General features: G+C 38.8%; 1 protein-coding gene across 1 annotated transcript in view; it reads right to left on the bottom strand.

The window, feature by feature from the left end:
• Positions 1–20,923, bottom strand: part of SYT12 (synaptotagmin 12) — a 375,529-nt gene that overhangs the window by 43,462 nt on the left and 311,144 nt on the right. The window lies entirely within an intron of this gene.

Genomic DNA, 20,923 nt, shown 5'->3' with positions numbered 1-20,923 from the left:
TAAGGGCTAGTGGTAGTTTATTAGAGTAGGGGGTGTTTTTATTTTGGGGGGGCTTTTTTATTTTCATAGGGATTAGGTATAATTTTTTAAAATTTGGTAATTTTCTTTTTTATTTTATGTAATCTTAGATTTTTTTATTTTCTGTAATTGTAACTTAAAGGGACAGTCTACTCCAGAATTTTGATTAGACTGTCCCTTTAATTTCTACTTAGTTTATTTTTATTTTTAAAGTAGTGTTAGGTTTTTTTTAATTTAATAGTAACTTTAGTATTTTGTAAATTAGGTAATTTGGGTTCATTTAGGGGGTGATAGGTTAGGGGGCTTAGGTTAGGGGTTAAGCTTATTGCGTTGTGTGCTTTGGCGGTTTAGGGGTTAATATTTTCAATAGGTAGTTTGCATGTTAGGGTTGACTGATTTAGGGGTTAATAATTTAGTTATTACTTGCGGTGTGGGTTTGATGGCGGATATAGGGGTTATTACACTTTTAGTTATTGCGGTGGGGGATTGCGGTTTACAGGTAGATAGACATTGTGCATGCGTTAGGTGTTAGTTTATTTTTGCAGGCATTTTTGGGAGTTATGGTGCTCCCGTACTCAGCGCAAGGCTTTCTATGGCTGCCTTTTATGGCGATGTAAAAATGGAGTAAGATTTCTCCATTTTCGCCACGTAAGTCCTTGCGCTGAATATTGGATACTGATTTGCGACGCGGTCCCATGTTAGCCTATGGGAGTAAAAATTGCGGGCGACGGGTGAAATATACGTGCCGCATTTATATGCGGCTCTGTATATAGGATACCAAACCCGCGCAAAAAACGGCGTCGCCCGCATATGTAATGGGGCCCACAGTGTTCAAATTCAATGCCATTCCATTGTGCGATAACTCACTTGTCACAAACAGACAAATTACTCAAATCTTTTCTCTTATGTAGTTGAAAGAGCAGTAGTTTATGTTTTAAAATATATTTGCATGAAAAAAGATTAAAGGGTCAGAAAACCACAAATTTTTAATTCATGATTCAGATAGAACATACTATTTTACACTTTCCAATTTACCTCTGTTGTCAAAATTGCTTTGTTTTTGTTATCCTTTGTTGAAAAGCAGGATATGGAAATTCAGGAGTCTGAAGCACTATTTGGCAGCAGTTTTACAACAATGTTTTACATCAGCAAGAGCAATAGATGGCAGCAGTTTTACAACAATGTTTTACATTAGCAAGAGCACTAGATGGCAGCACTATTTCCTGTCATGTAGTGCAGCGGTTGTACACGCTACCTATCTAGAATTTAATAGAAGTAAATTTGAAAACTTTTTTCAAATTGTATTCTCTATCTGAATAATGAAAGAAAGATTTTGTGTCTCGTGTCTGTTTAAGTAAAAGTTATGAAAATTTAAATTGAAACTAAAATCAAGTGTATGATTGGTAGTCCTGCAAAATCTGCTGCTCACTCATTTTAAAACATTCAGGAAGATAGATGATAAGAGTTCATTATAATCAAAGCTCCAGCAGTAACACCCATTCAAGTGGGCTGCCCCCACACACTGGGGAGTTGATTTATGTTGCTGCCTCTTATTTACATACGGAAAGATTATGAGTTTTGCGTTATGAGGGGTGCGGTACTAACTTGCAAGTTATTGTCACCGCTCACTTACCTACAGCGCTGGTATTACAGGTTTTCAGAAACCCGGCGTTAAAAGGCAAGAAGTGAGCGTAGAGCAAATTTGTGCTCCATACTGCACTCCAATACCAGCGCTGCTTAAGTCAGCGGTGAGCTGGCTGTACGTGCTCGTGCACGATTTCCCCATAGACATCAATGGGGAGAGCTGGCTGAGAAAAAGTCACTTGCAATAAAGCAGCATAAAGCTCAGTAACGCAGCCCCATTGATTCCTATGGGGAAACAAATTTTATGTTTACACCTAACACCCTAACATGAACCCTGAGTCTAAACACCCCTAATCTTACACTTATTAACCCTAATCTGCCGTCCCCGACATCGCTGACACCTACATTATTCTTATTAACCCCTAATCTGCCGCTCCGGACACTATAATAAACATATTAACCCCTAAACCACCCAACTCCCGCATCGCAAACATTAGTTAAATATTATTAACCCCTAATCTCCTGTCCCTAACATCGCTGCAACCTACCTACATTTATTAACTCCCCTATAGTTATTAACCCCTAAATCTAAGTCTAACACCCCCTAACTTAAAGGGACACTGTACCCAAAAATTTTCTTTCGTGATTCAGATTGAGCATGAAATTTTAAGCAGCTTTATAATTTACTCCTATTATCAAATTTTCTTCATTCTCTTGGTATCTTTATTTGAAATGCAAGAATGTAAGTTTAGATGCCGGCCCATTTTTGGTGAACAACCTGGGTTGTCCTTGCTGATTGGTGGATAAATTCATCCACCAATAAAAAAGTGCTGTCCAGAGTACTGAAACCAAAAAAACCTTAGATGTCTTCTTTTTCAAATAATGATAGCAAGAGAACGAAGAAAAATTGATAATAGGAGTAAATTAGAAAGTTGCTTAAAATTGCATGCTCTTTCTGAATTACAAAAGAAAAATTTTCGGTTCAGTGTCCCTTTAAATATAATTAAATTAAATCTAAATCAAACCTACTATTAATAACTAAATAATTCCTATTTAAAACTAAATATCTGTAAAATAAACCCTAAGCTAGATACAATATAACTAATAGTTACATTGTAGCTAGCTTAGGTTTTATTTTTATTTTACAGGCAAGTTTGTATTTATTTTAACTAGGTAGAATAGTTACTAAATAGTTATTAACTATTTAGTGACTACCTAGCTAAAATAAATTCAAATTGACCTGTAAACTAAAACCTAACCTGTCTTACACTAACACCTAACCTAACCCCACAATTAAATAAATTCCCTAAATTAAATACAATTAACTAAATTCAATACAATTAGCTAAATTACAAAAAACAACAAACACAGAAAATAAAAAACAAATGAGAAGATCTTTAAACTAGTTACATTACACCTAATCTAATAGCCCTATCAAAATAAAAAAAAAAAACACCCAAATTAAAAAAAGCCCTAGCCTAAACTAAACTACCAATAGCCCTTAAAAGGGCCTTTTGCGGGGCATTGCCAAAAGAAATCAGCTCCTTTACCTGTAAAAAAAAACCAACCACCCCAACAATAAAACCCACCACCCACACAACCAAACCCCCCAAATAAAACCCTAACTAAAAAAACCTAAGCTCCCCATTTCCCCGAAAAGGGCATTTGGATGGGCATTGCCTTTAAAATGGCATTTAGCTCTATTGCAGCCCAAACCCCTAATCTAAAAATAAAACCCACCTAATACACCCTTAAAAAATCATAACACTAACCCCCGAAGATCCACTTACAGTTTTGAAGAGCCGACATCCATCCTCAACTAAGCCGGGCGAAGTCTTCATCCAAGCGGCAAGATGTCCTCAACGAAGCCGGCAGAAGTAGTCCTCCAGACAGGCAGAAGTCTTCACCCAGACGGCATCTTCTATCTTCATCCTTCCGACGCGGAGCAGCTCCCTCTTCAAGACATCCGGCACAGTGCATCCTCTTCAATCAACGGCTTCTTCTAAATGACGTCATCCAAGATGGTGTCCCTTAGATTCCGATTGGCTGGTAGAATTCTATCAGCCGATCGGAATTAAGGTTGAAAAAATCCTATTGGCTGATGCAATCAGCCAATAGGATTGAACTTCAATCCTATTGGCTGATCCAATCAGCCAATAGGAATGAGCTTGCATTCTATTGGCTGTTCCAATCTATTGGCTGTTCCAATCATTCATTGTAGAAGAAGCCGTCGATTGAAGAGGATGCTCCGTGCCAGATGTCTTGAAGATGGAGCTGCTCCGCGTTGGAAGGATGAAGATAGAAGATGCCATCTGGGTGAATACTTCTGCCCGTTTGGAGGACCACTTCTGCCGGCTTCGTTGAGGACATCTTGCCGCTTGGATGAAGACTTCTCCCGGCTTAGTTGAGGGTGATGTCGGCTCTTCAAAACTGTAAGTGGATCTTCGGGGGTTAGTGTTAGGATTTTTTAAGGGTGTATTGGGTGGGTTTTATTTTTAGATTAGGGGTTTGGGCTGCAATAGAGCTAAATGCCCTTTTAAGGGCAACGCCCATCCAAATGCCCTTTTCAGGGCAATGGGGAGCTTAGGTTTTTTTAGTTAGGATTTTATTTGGGGGGTTTGGTTATGTGGGTGGTGGGTTTTACTGTTGGGGTGGTTGTTTTCTATTGTTCTTGACAGGTAAAAGAGCTCATTTCTTTGGGGCAATGCCCCGCAAAAGGCCCTTTTAAGGGCTATTGGTAGTCTAGTTTTTTTTTTTATTTTGGGTGGTTTTTTTATTTTGAAAGGGCTATTAGATTAGGTGTAATTAGTTTAAAGATCTTGTCATTTGTTTTTTATTTTCGGTAATTTAGTGTTTGTTTGTTTTTGTAATTTAGCTAATTGTATTGAATTTAGTTAATTGTATTTAATTTAGGGAATTTATTTAATTGTAGGGTTAGGTTAGGTGTTAGTGTAAGACAGGTTAGGTTTTATTTTACAGGTCAATTTGTATTTATTTTAGCTTGGTAGTTATTAAATAGTTAATAACTATTTAGTAACTATTCTACCTAGTTAAAATAAATACAAACTTGCCTGTAAAATAAAAATAAACCCTAAGCTAGATACAAAGTAACTATTAGTTATATTGTAGCTAGCTTAGGGTTTATTTTACAGGTATTTAGTTTTAAATAGGAATTATTTAGATAATGATAGCAATTTTTATTTATATTTATTTTAATTATATTTAAGTTAGGGGGTGTTAGGGTTAGGGTTAGACTTAGATTTAGGGGTTAATAAATTTAATATAGTGGCAGCGATGTTAGGGGCGGCAGATTAGGGGTTAATAATATTTAACTAGTGTTTGCGAGGCGGGAGTGTGGCGGTTTAGGGGTTAATTTGTTTATTCTAGTGGTGGTGATGTCGGGAGCGGCAGATTAGGGGTTAATAATTTTCTTTTAGTGTTTGCTATGCGGGAGGGCCTCGGTTTAGGGGTTAATAGGTAGTTTATGGGTGTTAGTGTACTTTTTAGCACTTTAGTTATGAGTTTTATGCTACAGCTTTGTAGTGAAAAACTCATAACTACTGACTTTAGAATGTGTTACGAATCTTGACGGGATAGGCTGTACCGCTCACTTTTTGGCCTCCCAGGACAAGCTTGTAATACCGGCGCTATGGAAGTCCCATTGAAAAAAAGACTATATGCAATTTGCGTAAGTTGATTTGCGGTAAGGCCAAAAAAGTATGGGATGCCCCTAAATCTGCAAGACTCGTAATACCAGCGGTAGTAAAAAAGCAGCGTTATGAGGCTTAACGTTGCTTTTTTACTCATAACGCAAGACTCGTAATCTAGCCGATAGATTTTCTATATTGCAGTATTTACATTTTTAGTTTAAGTGGCCTTTTCAACAGCCAAAACCAGCTATTTTAAAAGGAGCAATTAAAAATAAATAATTTAATACACTCCAGTATGTAAAATGGTTCATTGGGGACATATTACATGGAAGAGTATTTTACAGCATGGTGTCTCTTTAAAAACAAAATTTGTTTATTGTTAGTTTTTCTAATCCTGGAAGAGCCAGCTCAGCTTTTCAACATTCCCCTTGTCAATAAATAAATAAATCATTATGTTTGTCATCTGCCAATAATCAGTGTCAGTGCTGCGCTGTCTTCTTCTGGGAGAGAAAAACTCAATATAAACAATACACTTATGCGCAGATCCGTGATTTATCTTAAAGGGACACTAAACCCACATTTTTTTTCTTTCATGATTCGAACAGAGCATGCAATTTTAAGCAACTTTCCAATTACTTCCTATTATCAATTTTTCTTCATTTTCTTGGTATCTTTATTTGAAAAAGCAGGAAAGAAAGCTTTGGAGCTGGCCAATTTTTGGTTCAGGACCCTGGATAGTGTTTGATGATTGGTGGCTACATTTAGCCACCCAATCAGCAGACGCAACCCAGGTGCTGAACTTAAAATGGGCCGGCTCCTAAGATTAACATTCTTGCGGCTAGATTACGAGTCTTGCATTATGAGTAAAAAAGCAGCGTTAAGCCTCATAACGCTGCTTTCTTTCATGTAATTGTCAAGAGTCCATGAGCTAGTGACGTATGGGATATACAATCCTACCAGGAGGGGCAAAGTTTCCCAAACCTCAAAATGCCTATAAATACACCCCCCACCACACCCACAATTCAGTTTTACAAACTTTGCCTCCTATGGAGGTGGTGAAGCAAGTTTGTGCTAGATTTCTACGTTGATATGCGCTTCTCAGCATGTTGAAGCCCGGTTCCTCTCAGAGTACAGTGAATGTCAGAGGGATGTGAAGGGAGTATCACCTATTGAATAAAATGGTCTTCCTAACGGGGATCTATTTCATAGGTTCTCTGTTATCGGTTGTAGAGATTCATCTCCTACCTCCCTTTTCAGATCGACGATATACTCTCAATTTACCATTACCTCTGCTGATTCTCGTTTCAGTACTGGTTTGGCTATCTGCTATATGTGGATGGGTGTCTTTTGATAAGTATGTTTCATTTACTTAAGACACTCTCAGCTATGGTTTGGCACTTTATATATAAGGTTCTAAATATATGTTTGTACTTATATTTGCCATGATTCAGGTTTATAAGTATATTTCCTTTTTGCAGACTGTCAGTTTCATATCTGGGAAATATAAAAAAAAAAAAAAAAATTCTTACCTGAGGTTTTCAAATTGACTCTTTCTAAATTGCAGGCCGTATTAGGCTCATTTTTGGCGCGAGACTATTTTGGCGTGAAAATTACGTTTGTTGACGCAAATTCGTCATTTCCAGCGTTTTAGTTGGCGCCAAGTCTTTTCACGAGGTTGCGTCATCTATGACGCTCGAGTTTCATTCCGGACGTTTTTGGCGCCAAAAAATGTTTTTCAGTTTGTGGTGCATCATACTTGACGCCAAAATTTTTTCATTATTTAAGACCTCATTCCTTTTGCCTCTGGTCTTTTTTTCTATGTCAGAGGCCTATTCTGTTTGCATTTTTTCCCATTCCTGAAACTGTCATATAAGGAAATTGATAATGTTGCTTTATATGTTGTTTTTTCTTTTACATACTGCAAGATGTCTCAATCTGTCTCAGAATCTACTACTGGAATCCTGCTGCCTGATATCGGTTCTACCAAAGTTAAGTGCATTTGTTGTAAACTTGTGGTAACTGTTCCTCCAGCTGTGGTTTGTAATAGTTGTCATGATAAACTTTTACTTGCAGAGAATGTTTCCATCAGTAGTAGTTCATTACATGTTGCTGGTCCATCAACATCTAATGCTCAGGATATTCCTGTAAATTTAAGAGAATTTATTTCTGATTCCATTCAGAAGGCTTTGTCTGCCATTCCGCCTTCTAATAAATGTAAAAGGTCTTTTAAAACTTCTCATAGAGTTGATGAATTTTCTAATGACCGACAACATACTGATTTATCTATCTCTGATGAGGATCTGTCTGATTCAGAGGATCCTGCCTCAGATATTGACACTGACAAATCCTCTTATTTATTTAAAATGGAGTATATTCTTCCTTTATTAAAAGAAGTGTTGATTGCAAGATATAGAGGAGACTAGTGCTCTTGATACTGAAACTAGTAAACGTTTAAATTCAGTTTATAAACCTCATGTAGTTATTCCAGAGGTTTTTCCAGTTCCTGATGCTATTTCAGATATGATTTCTAAGGAATGGAATATACTGGGTACTTCTTTTACTCCTTCTTCAAGGTTTAAAAAATTGTATCCTTTGCCTACTGACAGATTGGAGTTTTGGCAAAAGATCCCCAAAGTTGATGGGGCCATCTCTACTCTTGCTAAACGTACTACTATTCCTACGGAAGATAGTACTTTTTTTAAAGATCCTTTAGATAGAAAGCTTGAATCTTATCTAAGGAAAGCTTATTTATGTTCAGGCCATCTTCTTAGGCCTGCTATTTCTTTGGCTGATGTTACAGCTGCCTCAACTTTTTGGTTGGAGACTTTAGCGCAACACGTATCAGATCATAATGTGTATAGCATTGTTAAATTAATTCAACATGCTAATAATTTCGTTTGTGATGCCATTTTTGATATCATCAGAATTGATGTTAGATATACAGTATGTCTTTAGCTATTTTAGCTAGAAGAGCTTTATGGCTTAAATCTTGGAATGCTGATATGACTTCTAAATCGACATTGCTATCTCTTTCTTTCCAAGGTAATAAATTATTTGGTTCTCAGTTGGATTCTATAATTTCAACTGTCACTGGGATGAAGGGAGCTTTTTTGCCTCAGGATAAAAAATCTAAGGGTAAATTTAAAGCTTCTAACCGTTTTCGTTCCTTTCGACAGAATAAGGATCAGAAACCTAATCCTTCCCCTAAGGAATCTATCTCCAATTGTAAGCCTTCCTCAATCTGGAATAAATCCAAGCCATTTAAGAGATCTAAACCAGTTTCCAAGTCTGCATGAAGGTGTGGCCCTCATTCCAGCTCAGCTGGTAGGGGGCAGATTAAAATTTTTCAAGGATGTTTGGATAAATTCAGTCCAAAATCATTGGCTTCAGAACATTGTCTCTCAGGGGTACAGAATATGTTTCAGAGTAAGACCGCCTGTGAGAAGTTTCTTTCTCTCACGCATTCCAGTGAACCCAGAGAAAGCGCAGGCTTTCCTGAAGTGTGTTTCAGACCTGGAGTTATCAGGCGTAATCATGCCAGTTCCGTTTCAGGAACAGGGTCTGGGGTTTTATTCAAATCTGTTCATTGTCCCAAAGAAAGAAAATTCATTCAGACCAGTTCTGGATCTAAAAGTCTTGAATCGTTATGTAAGAGTACCAGCATTCAAAATGGTGACTATAAGGACTATTCTGCCTTTTGTTCAGCAAGGGCATTATATGTCCACAATAGACTTACAGGATGCATATTTTCATATTCCGATTCATCCAGATCACTATCAGTTCCTGAGATTCTCTTTTCTAGACAATCATTACCATTTTGTTGCTCTTCCTTTTGGCCTAGCGACAGCTCCAAGAAACTTTTCAAAGGTTCTCGGTGCCCTACTCTCTGTAATCAGAGAGTGGGGTATTGCGGTGTTTCCTTATTTGGATGATATCTTGGTACTTGCTCAGTCTTTACGTTCTGCAGAATCTCACACGAATCAACTAACGTTGTTTTTTCAAAGACATGGTTGGAGGATCAATTTACCAAAAAGTTCTTTGATTCCTCAGACAAGGGTAACCTTTTTAGGTTTCCAAATAGATTCAGTATCCATGACTTTGTCTCTAACAGACAAGAGACGTCTGAAATTGGTTGCAGCCTGTCGGAACCTTCAGTCTCAGTCATTCCCTTCAGTAGCTATGTGCATGGAGGTTTTAGGTCTGATGACTGGAGCATCGGACGCAATCCCCTTTGCTCGTTTTCACATGAGACCTCTTCAGCTTTGTATGCTGAACCAATGGTGCAGGGATTATACAAGGATATCACAATTAATATCCTTAAATCCTAATGTTCGACTATCTCTGACTTGGTGGTTAGATCACCATCGTATAGTTCAAGAAGCCTCTTTTGTTCGTCCAACCTGGACTGTGATCACAACAGATGCGAGTCTTTCAGGTTGGGGAGCTGTCTGGGGATCTCTGACAGCACAAGGGGTTTGGAAATCTCAAGAGGCGAGATTACCAATCAATATTTTGGAACTCTGTGCGATTCTCAGAGCTCTTCAGTTTTGGCCTCTATTGAAGAGAGAGCCGTTTATTTGTTTTCAGACAGACAATGTCACAGCTGTGGCGTATGTCAATCATCAGGGTGGGACTCACAGTCCTCAGGCTATGAAAGAAGTATCCCAGATACTTGTTTGGGCAGAATCCAGCTCCTGTCTAATTTCTGCGGTCCATATCCCAGGTATAGACAATTGGGAAGCGGATTATCTCAGTCGTCAAACTTTGCATCCGGGAGAGTGGTCTCTTCACCCAGATGTGTGTTTTCAAGTTGTTCAGATGTGGGGGCTTCCAGAAATAGATCTGATGGCATCTCATCTAAACAAGAAACTTCCCAGGTACCTGTCCAGGTCCAGGAATCCTCAGGCGGAAGCAGTGGATGCATTGACACTTCCCTGGAGTTATCAACCTGCCTATATTTTTCCGCCTCTAGTTCTTCTTCCAAGAGTGATTTCCAAGATCATCATGGAGCAATCGTTTGTGCTGCTGGTGGCTCCAGCATGGGCTCACAGGTTTTGGTATGCGGATCGTGTTCGGATGTCCAGTTGCCAACCATGGCCACTTCCACTAAGGCCAGACCTTCTATCACAAGGTACATTTTTCCATCAGGATCTCGAATCATTAAATTTGAAGGTATGGAAATTGAACGCTTAGTGCTTAGTCATAGAGGTTTATCTGACTCAGTGATTAATACTATGTTGTAGGCTCGTAAATCTGTTTCTAGAAAGATTTCTTATCGAGTTTGGAAGACTTACATTTCATGGCGTTCTTCTCATAAATTCTCTTGGCATTCTTTTAGAATTCCTAGAATTTTACAGTTTCTTCAGGATGGTTTGGATAAGGGTTTGTCTGCAAGTTCCTTGAAAGGACAAACCTCTGCTCTTTCTGTTTTATTCCACTTAAAAATTGCTAAACTCCCTGATATTCATTGTTTTTTTACAGGCTTTGGTTCGTATCAAGTCTGTCATTAAATCAATCTCTCCTCCTTGGAGTCTTAATTTGGTTTTGAAGGCTTTACAGGCTCCTCCGTTTGAGCCTATGCATTCTTTGGACATTAAATTGCTTTCTTGGAAAGTGTTGCTTCTTTTGGCCATCTCTTCTGCTAGAAGGGTTTCTGAATTATCTGCTCTTTCTTGTTAGTCTCCTTTTATGATTTTTCATCAGGATAAGGGAGTTTTGCAGACTTCATTTAAATTCTTACCTAAAGTTATGAATTCCAACAACATTAGTAGGGAAATTGTTGTCCCTTCTTTGTGTTCCCATCCTAAGAATTCTTTGGAAAGATCTTTACATTCTTTGGATGTGGTGAGAGCTTTGAAATATTATGTTGAAGCTACTAAAGTTTTCAGGAAGACTTCTAGTCTATTTGTTATCTTTTCTGGTTCTAGGAAAGGTCAGAAGGCTTCTGCCATTTCGTTGGTATCTTGGTTAAAACTTTTGATTCATCACGCTTATTTGGAGTCGGGTAAATCCCCACCTCAGAGGATTACAGCTCATTCTACTAGGTCAGTTTCCACTTCCTGGGCTTTTAAGAATGAAGCTTCAGTTGAACAGATTTGCAAAGCAGCAACTTGGTCTTCTTTGCATACATTTACTAAATTCTACCATTTTGATGTTTTTTCTTCTTCAGAAGCAGTTTTTGGTAGCAAAGTTCTTCAGGCAGCTGTTTCAGTTTGATTCTTCTGCTTTTTAATAATTTCAGTGCTGTCTTTATTTTTTATCCTTCCCTCTCTAGTGACTCTTGCGTGGAGTTCCACACCTTGGGTATTGCTATCCCATACGTCACTAGCTCATGGACTCTTGCCAATTACATGAAAGAAAACATAATTTATGTAAGAATTTACCTGATAAATTAATTTCTTTCATATTGGCAAGAGTCCATGAGGCCCACCCTTTTTATGGTGGTTATGATTTTTTTGTATAAAGCACAATTATTCCAATTCCTTTGTTTATACTTTTTGCTCCTTTCTTTATCACCCCACTTCTTGGCTACTCGTTAAACTGAATTGTGGGTGTGGTGAGGGGTGTATTTATAGGCATTTTGAGGTTTGGGAAACTTTGCCCCTCCTGGTAGGATTGTATATCCAATACGTCACTAGCTCATGGACTCTTGCCATTATGAAAGAAATGAATTTATCAGGTAAATTCTTACATAAATTATGTTTTTTTACTACCGCTGCTATTACAAGTCTTGTAGGTACAGCTGTCCCGCACACTTTCTTGGCCTTACCGCAAATCAACTTACGTAATTTGCGTATAGTCTATTATCAATGGGACTTCCATAGCGCCGGTATTACAAGCTTCTTTTTTAAGCCAAAAAGTGAACGGTACAGCCTATCCCGCAAGATTCGTAATGCATTCTAAAGTCAGTAGTTATGAGTTTTACACTACAAAGCCGTAGCATAAAACTCATAACTAAAGTGCTAAAAAGTACACTAACCCCCATAAACTACCTATTAACCCCTAAACCGAGGCCCTCCCACATTGCAAACACTAAAATAAAATTATTAACCCCTAATCTGCCGCTCCCGACATCGCCACCACTATAACCTAAGCTCCCCATTGCCCTGAAAAGGGCATTTGTATGGGCATTGCCCTTAAAAGGGCATTTAGCTCTATTGCAGCCCAAACCCTAACCTAAAAATAAAACCCACCCAATAAACCCTTAAAAGAACCTAACACTAACCCCTGAAGATCCACTTACAGTTTTGAAGACCGGACATCCATCCTCAACGAAGCCGGGAGAAGTCCTCAATGAAGCGGCAAGAAGTCCTCGGGAGAAGTCTTCATCCAAGCCGGGAGAAGTGGTCCTCCAGACGGGCAGAAGTCTTCATCCAGACGGCATCTTCTATCTTCATCTATCCGGCACGGAGCGTGTCCATCTTCAAGACATCCTACGCGGAACATCCTCTTTTTTCCGAAGACTAACAACCAATGAAGGTTCCTTTAAATTACGTCATCCAAGATGGCATCCTTTAGATTCCGATTGGCTGATAGAATTCTATCAGCCAATCGGAATTAAGGTTGAAAAAATCCTATTGGCTGATGCAATCAGCCAATAGGATTGAGCTCGCATTCTATTGGCTGTTCCAATCAGCCAATAGAATGCAAGCGCAATCCTATTGGCTGATTGCATCAGCCAATAGGATTTTTTCAACCTTAATTCCGATTGGCTGATAGAATTCTATCAGCCAATCGGAATCTAAGGGACTCGATCTTGGATGACGTCATTTAAAGGAACCTTCATTGTAGAATAAGCTGTCGATTGAAGAGGATGCTCCGTGCCAGATGTCTTGAAGATGGAGCCGCTCCGCATTGGAAGGGTGAAGATAGAAGATGCCGTCTGGGTGAAGACTTCTGCCCGTCTGGAGGACCACTACTGCCGGCTTCATTGAGGACATCTTGCCACTTGGATGAAGACTTCTCCTGGCTTAGTTGAGGGTGATGTCGGCTCTTCAAAACTGTAAGTTGATCTTTGGGGGTTAGTGTTAGGATTTTTTAAGGGTGTATTGGGTGGGTTTTATTTTTAGGTTAGGGTTTGAGCTGCAATAGAGCTAAATGCCCTTTTAAGGGCAATGCCCATACAAATGCCCTTTTCAGGGCAATGGGGAGCTTAGGTTTTTTTAGTTAGGGTTTTATTTGGGGGGTTGGTTGTGTGGGTGGGGGGTTTTACTGTTGGGGGGGTTGTTTGTATTTTATTTCAGGTAAAAGAGCAGATTTCTTTGGGGCAATGCCCCACAAAAGGCCATTTTAAGGGCTATTGGTAGTTTAGTTTAGGCTAGGGGTATTTTTTATATGGGGGGTTTATTTTGATAGGGCTATTAGATTAGGTGTAATTAGTTTAAATATCTTGTAATTTGTTTTTTATTTTTTGTAATTTAGTGTTAGTTTGTTTTTGTAATTTAGGTAATTGTATTTAATTTAGTTAATTGTATTTAATTTAGGTAATTTATTTAATTGTAGTGTAACTTAGGTTAGGTTTTATTTTACAGGTAAATTTGTATTTATTTTTAGCTAGGTAGTTATTAAATAGTTAATAACTATTTAATAACTATTCTACCTAGTTAAAATAAATACAAACTTGCCTGTGAAATAAAAATAAAACCTAAGCTAGCTACAATGTAACTATTAGTTATATTTTAGCTAGTTTAGGGTTTATTTTACAGGTAAGTATTTAGTTTTAAATAGGAATTATTTAGTTATTAATAGTAAGTTTTATTTAGATTTATTTTAATTATATTTAAGTTAGGGGGTGTTAGGGTTAGACTTAGGTTTAGGGGTTAATAAATTTAATATAGTGGCGGCGACGTTGGGGACAGCAGATTAGGGGTTAATAATATTTAACTAGTGTTTGCGAGGCGGGAGTGCGGCAGTTTAGGGGTAAATATGTTTATTATAGTGGCGGCGACGTTAGGGGCGGCAGATTAGGGGTTAATAAGTATAATGTAGGTGTCGGTGATGTCCGGAGTGGCAGATTAGGGGTTAATAAATATAATGTAGGTGTTGGCGATGTCGGGCGAGTCAGATTAGGAGTTAATAAGTGTAAGATTAGGGGTGTTTAGACTTGGGGTTCATGCTAGGGTGTTAGGTGTAAACATAAAATGTGTTTCTCCATAGGAATCAATGGGGCTGCGTTACTGAACTTTACGCTGCTTTTTTGCAGGTGTTAGACTTTTTCTCAGCCGGCTCTCCCCATTGATGTCTATGGGGAAATCGTGCACGAGCACGTAAAACCAGCTCACCGCTGACTTAAGCAGCGCTGGTATTGGAGTGCGGTATGGAGCTCAATTTTGCTCTAGGCTCACTTCTTGCCTTTTAACGCCGGGTTTCTGAAAACCTGTAATACCAGCGCTTCTAGGGAAGTGAGCGGTGACAATAACGTGCAAGTTAGCACTGCACCCCTCATAACGCAAAACTCGTAATCTAGCCTTTTACAAGGAAAAATCCAACTCCGAAAATAGCTGAATGAAGCTGGCGGTGGCCATATTCGGCATTTGTTTAATAACGAAACGTCTGAATGCACATCCCTAATAAATAAATAACATCTTCTTCTGAGTGAAGAACAAGGGTATTTGAAGTATTTCTTCACCTTCGGCTTTAGCATATTTGGCTTAGCACAATTTCCGGATCAGCACATGCGTGAAGGTCAGAACAGGGTATGGGTAGAGCAAACTCCAGATGTTAATGCGTTTAAGGCTTTCGCTCGAGCGAAAAAAGTTTTACTTTTAAAATGTAATATGAGTGCAAGAATAGGAGCGTTATTGATTTAACATGAGCAGTTTTAGCATTCAATAGGGACGAATTATCAAGCTATGAATGGAGCTTGATGCCCCTGTTTCCGCACGAGCCTTCAGGCTCGCCGGAAACAGCAGTTATGAAGCAGCGGTTTAATGATTGCTGCTCTATAACTGATCCGCTGCCTCTGAGGCAGCGGTCTTCAATTCGTCTGATCCTATACGATCGGGCTGATTCACACCTCATGCTGGCGGCCGATTGGCCGCAAATCTGCAGGGGGGGCATTGCACAAGCAGTTCACAAGAACTGCTTGTGCAATGATAAATGCCAACAGCGTATGCTGTCGGCATTTATCGATGTGCGACGGACATGATACGCTACAACGTATCATGGACGTCCACACTTTAGTAAATCGGACCCATAATGTCTAATATTTTTGTTCTCCACTTGTAATCTATGCCAAAATGTATAGTTATGCGTAATGAAATAGCTTTGAATTACATTTCCTACTTTCTTTAGCATATGGATGACGAATTCTACAATCCTTGGATGCCCCCTTTGGCGTCCAGCTCGTGGGGCACGCAACGATTGAAGAAAGCCACATTCATCCTCGATATGCTAATGAAATCAGGAGATGCGGACGGAGCATCAGCGTTATATTTACCATAACGCAAAGGTAAGTATATTAAAAAATAAGCGTCTTTGTAAACTCTAATTAATTAAAGTGCCCTGTTTTTAAGTTTATTATTTGATACCGGGCTTTAATTCGTTAAAGGGCCAGTAAACCCACCAAATAATGTTATATAATTCTTCACATAGTGCAGAATTATATAACATTAGCTTAGCGCCAGAAGATATACTGTATTTACCTACGGAAATTATTTTTACAGACCGCCGCTCCTTGCTCTACTGAGCAGGTCTGTTTTTTTCCTAAGCGCATTGGGCACGTTGTCTATTCCCAGCTGGCCTGATCGCGCCATTAAACTAAATGTAACTCACTCCCACTCTGATCTGGTAGCGGGAGCAAGCTACATTTAGTTTAATGGCGCAATCGGGCCGGCTTTGAATAGACAGCGTGCCCGATGCATTTAGGAAAAAAACAGACCCGCTCTGTAGAGCTAGGAGAGGCAGTCTGTAAAAATATTTTTCGTAGGTAAAAATCTCTTCTTTCCTTTGCTTTAGAAAGCTGGTGCTAGGCTAATGTTATATAATTCTGCACTATGTGGTGGGTTTACTGGCTCTTTAAAGTTTACAATCACTTTAAATTCTTCTAAAAGAAACTGGATCCAAGTTGTGGTTATTTTAGCAGAATTCTTTTACAGTAAAGACTGCACAGAACATTCAGAGCCACAGTATATAAAAATAATAGATTCTATATTAATCATTTCAGTGCCATCTGTGTTGGATGTTATGTATTTTATTGCTGGCTAAATTAAGTCTGCATATTAATGTAAGGAGAAAAAAACCTGAATATAAGTATCTAATGTAACCATTAGTAATTTGCTTTACCTGCAAAATACAATATGCCAAGTGTTATATATGTGATAAATATCAAATGTACATGAAGAATAAGGAAAATTAGGGGGAAGAGGGAAATTTAAAATAAGCCATACACATAAAGGTCAGAATCTTGAGCAGATTACTCATCACCCGTGAAGCAACCTACTCAGTGCCTTCCTATGTCTTAAAACAGATGTGTTTGCTTTTACTTTGCTTCACATCATTAAAATAGAACTCTTTGGAGTAGATTTATCATAGTGCGAACAGACATGATACGATGTAACGAATCATGTCCACTGCACATCGATAAATGCCGACAGCATACACTGTTGGCATTTATCATTGCACCAGCAGTTTTTGTGAACTGCTGGTACAATGCCGCCCCCCTGCAGATTTGCGGCCAATCGCCAGCAGGGGATGTCAATCAACCCTATCGTATTCGATCGGGTTGATTTCTGTCCGCAGCCTCAGAGCAGGCGGACAAGTTATGGAGCCTAAAGGCTTGCACGGAAACAGATAATTCGGCCCCTATGTATCTGAGGAAAGCAACTCAGACATTAAAGGCAAATTTCACTGCAAAAATGACAAACTAAATCATTAGCGCATGCCATTCTTGTTTTGCTGATCACAGGTTACTATCTGACAGAGTACAAGTTGTGTGTAGTTTATTATATGCTCACGCAAACAACAATTGATGATTGGGTATTAAAACTTGAGTTAGACAGTGCTAATTCATGTGTTGCATATAGATAACACTGTGCTCACTCCCGTGGAGTTATTTATGAGTCAGCACTGAATGGCTAAAATGCAAGTCTGTCAAAAGAACTGAAATAAGGGGGCAGTCTGCAGAGGCTTAGATACAAGGAAATCACAGAGGTAAAAAGTATATTAATATTACTGTGTTGGTGCTACTGCAAGTTTGTGGTACCTTTATTAAAAAAAAAAGTAACATCTTAATTTTTTTTTTAATAACTGCACTAGGCAGTTTTTGGGAGCTAATGTTGGCGGGTGTGGGGTGTTAGAAAAAAAGCAGCACTGAAAAGTGCCTTTACATTGCAGTCTATAGGAACTGTGTGTTCCCTGTAAATTTATATGTCTACACTTATATACATATATTTTTACGTGTTAATATGTGTATAAACATATATATACAGGTAGCCCTCAGTTTACACCGGGGTTAGGTTCCAGAAGGAATGGTTGTAAATTGAAACCGTTGTAAATTGAAACCCAGTTTATAATGTAAGTCAATGGGAAGTGAGGGAGTTATGTTCCAGGCCCCTCTCAAAATTGGCATAAGTAACACCTAATACATTATTTTTAAAGCTTTGAAATGAAGACTTTAAATGCTAAACAGCATTATAAACCTAATAAAATAATCACACAACACAGAATATATAATTAAACTAAGTTAAATGAACAAAAAACATTTGCTAAACAGCATTATAAACCTAATAAAATAATCACACAACACAAACTTTACTTTCATTTTTCTGCAAACAGTTCTTTCTATGCATTCCAATTTGGACTGATTTATATACAGGAAGATGTCGTTCCTTTGCAAGCTGCTCCATAGCTCAGGTCTGGGTAAACTGATTAATTCCAGCTTGCTTGGCTAGCATATCTTTGCTGCAACACAAGCGGCCAGCTCCACCTACTGGCTATTTTAATCAATGCACTACTTCTCAATGCTTTTCAATAGCAGTCACATGACTGAAAAAAAGGTTGTTATTCTGAAACGGTGCAAATTGGACCGTTGTAAACCGAGGGCCACCTGTATATACAATATGCTGCCCTCATGGCATGAGAACGAGGCTCCCATTGGAACCTATGGAAGCGCACTCTATTAACAATTGTGCTACACTTCAAATGCCAGCCCACAATTGCATGCACTGGTATTATGAGTGGAGTGCAAATATCACGCTTGCATAAGAGCAATTTTGCGCTCCACTCGTAATCTGTCCCAGAGTAGGCTAAAATGCACATGAGAAACTAAACTGTTCATATTAACTAATAAAATGAGAGTGATGATTTGTGAGAGGAGGAGATACAGAACTTTTATTTAAAGGGACAGTCTACACCCGAATTCTTATTGTTTATAAAAATAAATAATCCCTTTATTACAAAATCCTCAGTTTTGCACAGCCAACACATTTATATTCATATATGTTTTACCTCTGTGATTACCTTGTATCTGAGCCTCTGCAGACTGCCCCCTTATCTCAGTGCTTGTGACTAACATGCAGTTTAGACAATCAGTGCAGACTCCTAAATAACTCCACGAGAGTGAGCACAATGTTATCTATATGACACACATGAACTAGTACTGTATAACTGTGAAAAAATTTCAAAATGCTCTGAGCTAAGAGGCGGTTTTCAAAAGTTTAGAAATCAGTTTAAGCCTACATAGGTTTAGCTTTTCAAAAATACCACCTAGGGAACAAAGCAAATTTTATGATAAAAGTAAATTGGAAAGTTGTTTAAAATTGTATGCCCTATCTGAATCATGAATTTAATTTTGACTAGACTGTCCCTTTAATGGCTGGAGCACCAGTCAGTAACAGGGGTAACAGACAAACCAGACAGTTAATAAAGAAGTTTGATGCTCTGTGCCAGCAGCCATAATGGCTAAGTAGCACTGGAGACTAATAGGTTGAGGAAATAAATTGCAAGATTGATAAAAAGGGGAGGAGGGGAAGAGGGATGAATATAAAGTGGTAAAAAGGGGAATGATTAAACTGGCTATGAATTTGATACAGACAATAAAAATAACTTGAGTACGTCATATTAACTGTAGTATAAGAGCTCATCTGCAGAGCACACACTGCTACAGAGCACACTGTCAGATATCCCCCCCCCCCAAAAAAAAAGGGGCTGTATCTGAGACTTTCTTGTAAGATGCTATACCCAGAGCCACATGTGCACAGACAATAATATGTTTTGGGCTAATCAATTGTCACAACAACAAAAAATTGTATTTTTTAGCCTGAAAACATTATTTGTTTATTAATGGAAATGTGTTAACCCTTAGAATTTGATATGGGGATGCTTCCAGAACAGATGAGCAGCTGGACAGCAGCTTAAAAGTAAAAAGAAAAAGTGAAAGTAGCTAGTGCTACAAGCCAGCAGTAGCAAACATATAAATATATTTTTTAATGTAGTCAGGATAATCAAGAACAATATTGAAGCTTGCATACTTATTGGCTGACAAGGACAAAGATACTTACAGAAGCCTGGCTCTCTGCTTCAGACACAGCATCCACTGCTGCACTGTCACATGGGGGTCTCCACTTCAGCCACACTCCTAGGTCTGGCAATAGACAAGGAGGTGGTGTTGATATTTTATTTTCCTCTCGTTTCACCTTTCAACAAATACAGCCCTTCTCTTCCCTTGCATTTTCTTAATTTGAAGCACACATGATTTGTTTATTCTCTCCCCTGTGTTCCAGTCATATACCGACCCCCCTGGCTCCTAAACTCAATTTTTAGATCACTTTGCTGCATGGCTTCCTTATTTCCTTTCCTCAGACACCCCTGCCCTATTCTTGGTGATTTCAACATCCCCATTGACAAACCCACTGCCTCCTCTTCAAAACAACTTCTGCAACTCACTTCCTCTTTCGGTCTGTCACAATGGACTGACTCTCCCACTCACAAAGATGGTCACTCCCTTGATCTGATTTTCAGCTATCGATGCACTCAAATTTCACAAACTCCCCCTTTCCTCTTACTGACCATCATCACCTCACTTGCAACATCACATCCCTCCCTACAACTCCCCCTCCCTCTACCCCTCACACCAAACTTTACAGACGCACTAAGTCATTAGATCAGCAACAGCTCGCTAGCTCTCTCGATCCTCTCCTCTCTTCCATCCCCTCCTTTTCCTGCCCTGACCAATCTATCTGCCACTATAACTCCACCCTTACATCGGTCATTGACAATCTGGCCCCATATACCATAGCTCAGAAACCATACACTCATCCTCAGCCATGGCATACTCCTCTGACATGGTATCTACGCAGATTTTCCTGTACTGCTGAGCGACACTGGAGAAAATCTCGGAGTTCAGCTAACTTTCTTCACTACAAGTTCATCTTAAACTCCTACTATTCTGCCCTTAATCTTTATAAGCAACAATACTTCTCTACTCTCATCTCTACTCTTTCCTCTAACCCAAAACATCTGTTTTCCACGTTCAATACTCTTCTCCACCCACCCCCACCTTCTAATAACCCTTCTCTCTCAGCTCAAGATTTTGCTAGCCACTTCAATAACAAAATTGACTCCATCATATATGAAATCAGCTCTCAACTTACTACCAATCTCCCATCCCTTCAAAAGTTCACAATAATTCAAAACACAAACAGCCATACATTTAGCTCTTTTGCCCCTGTTAC

Source organism: Bombina bombina, chromosome 7, assembly GCF_027579735.1.
Source record: "Bombina bombina isolate aBomBom1 chromosome 7, aBomBom1.pri, whole genome shotgun sequence".
NCBI classification, from domain to species: domain Eukaryota; kingdom Metazoa; phylum Chordata; class Amphibia; order Anura; family Bombinatoridae; genus Bombina; species Bombina bombina.
This window is presented reverse-complemented; position numbering and strand designations above follow the sequence as displayed.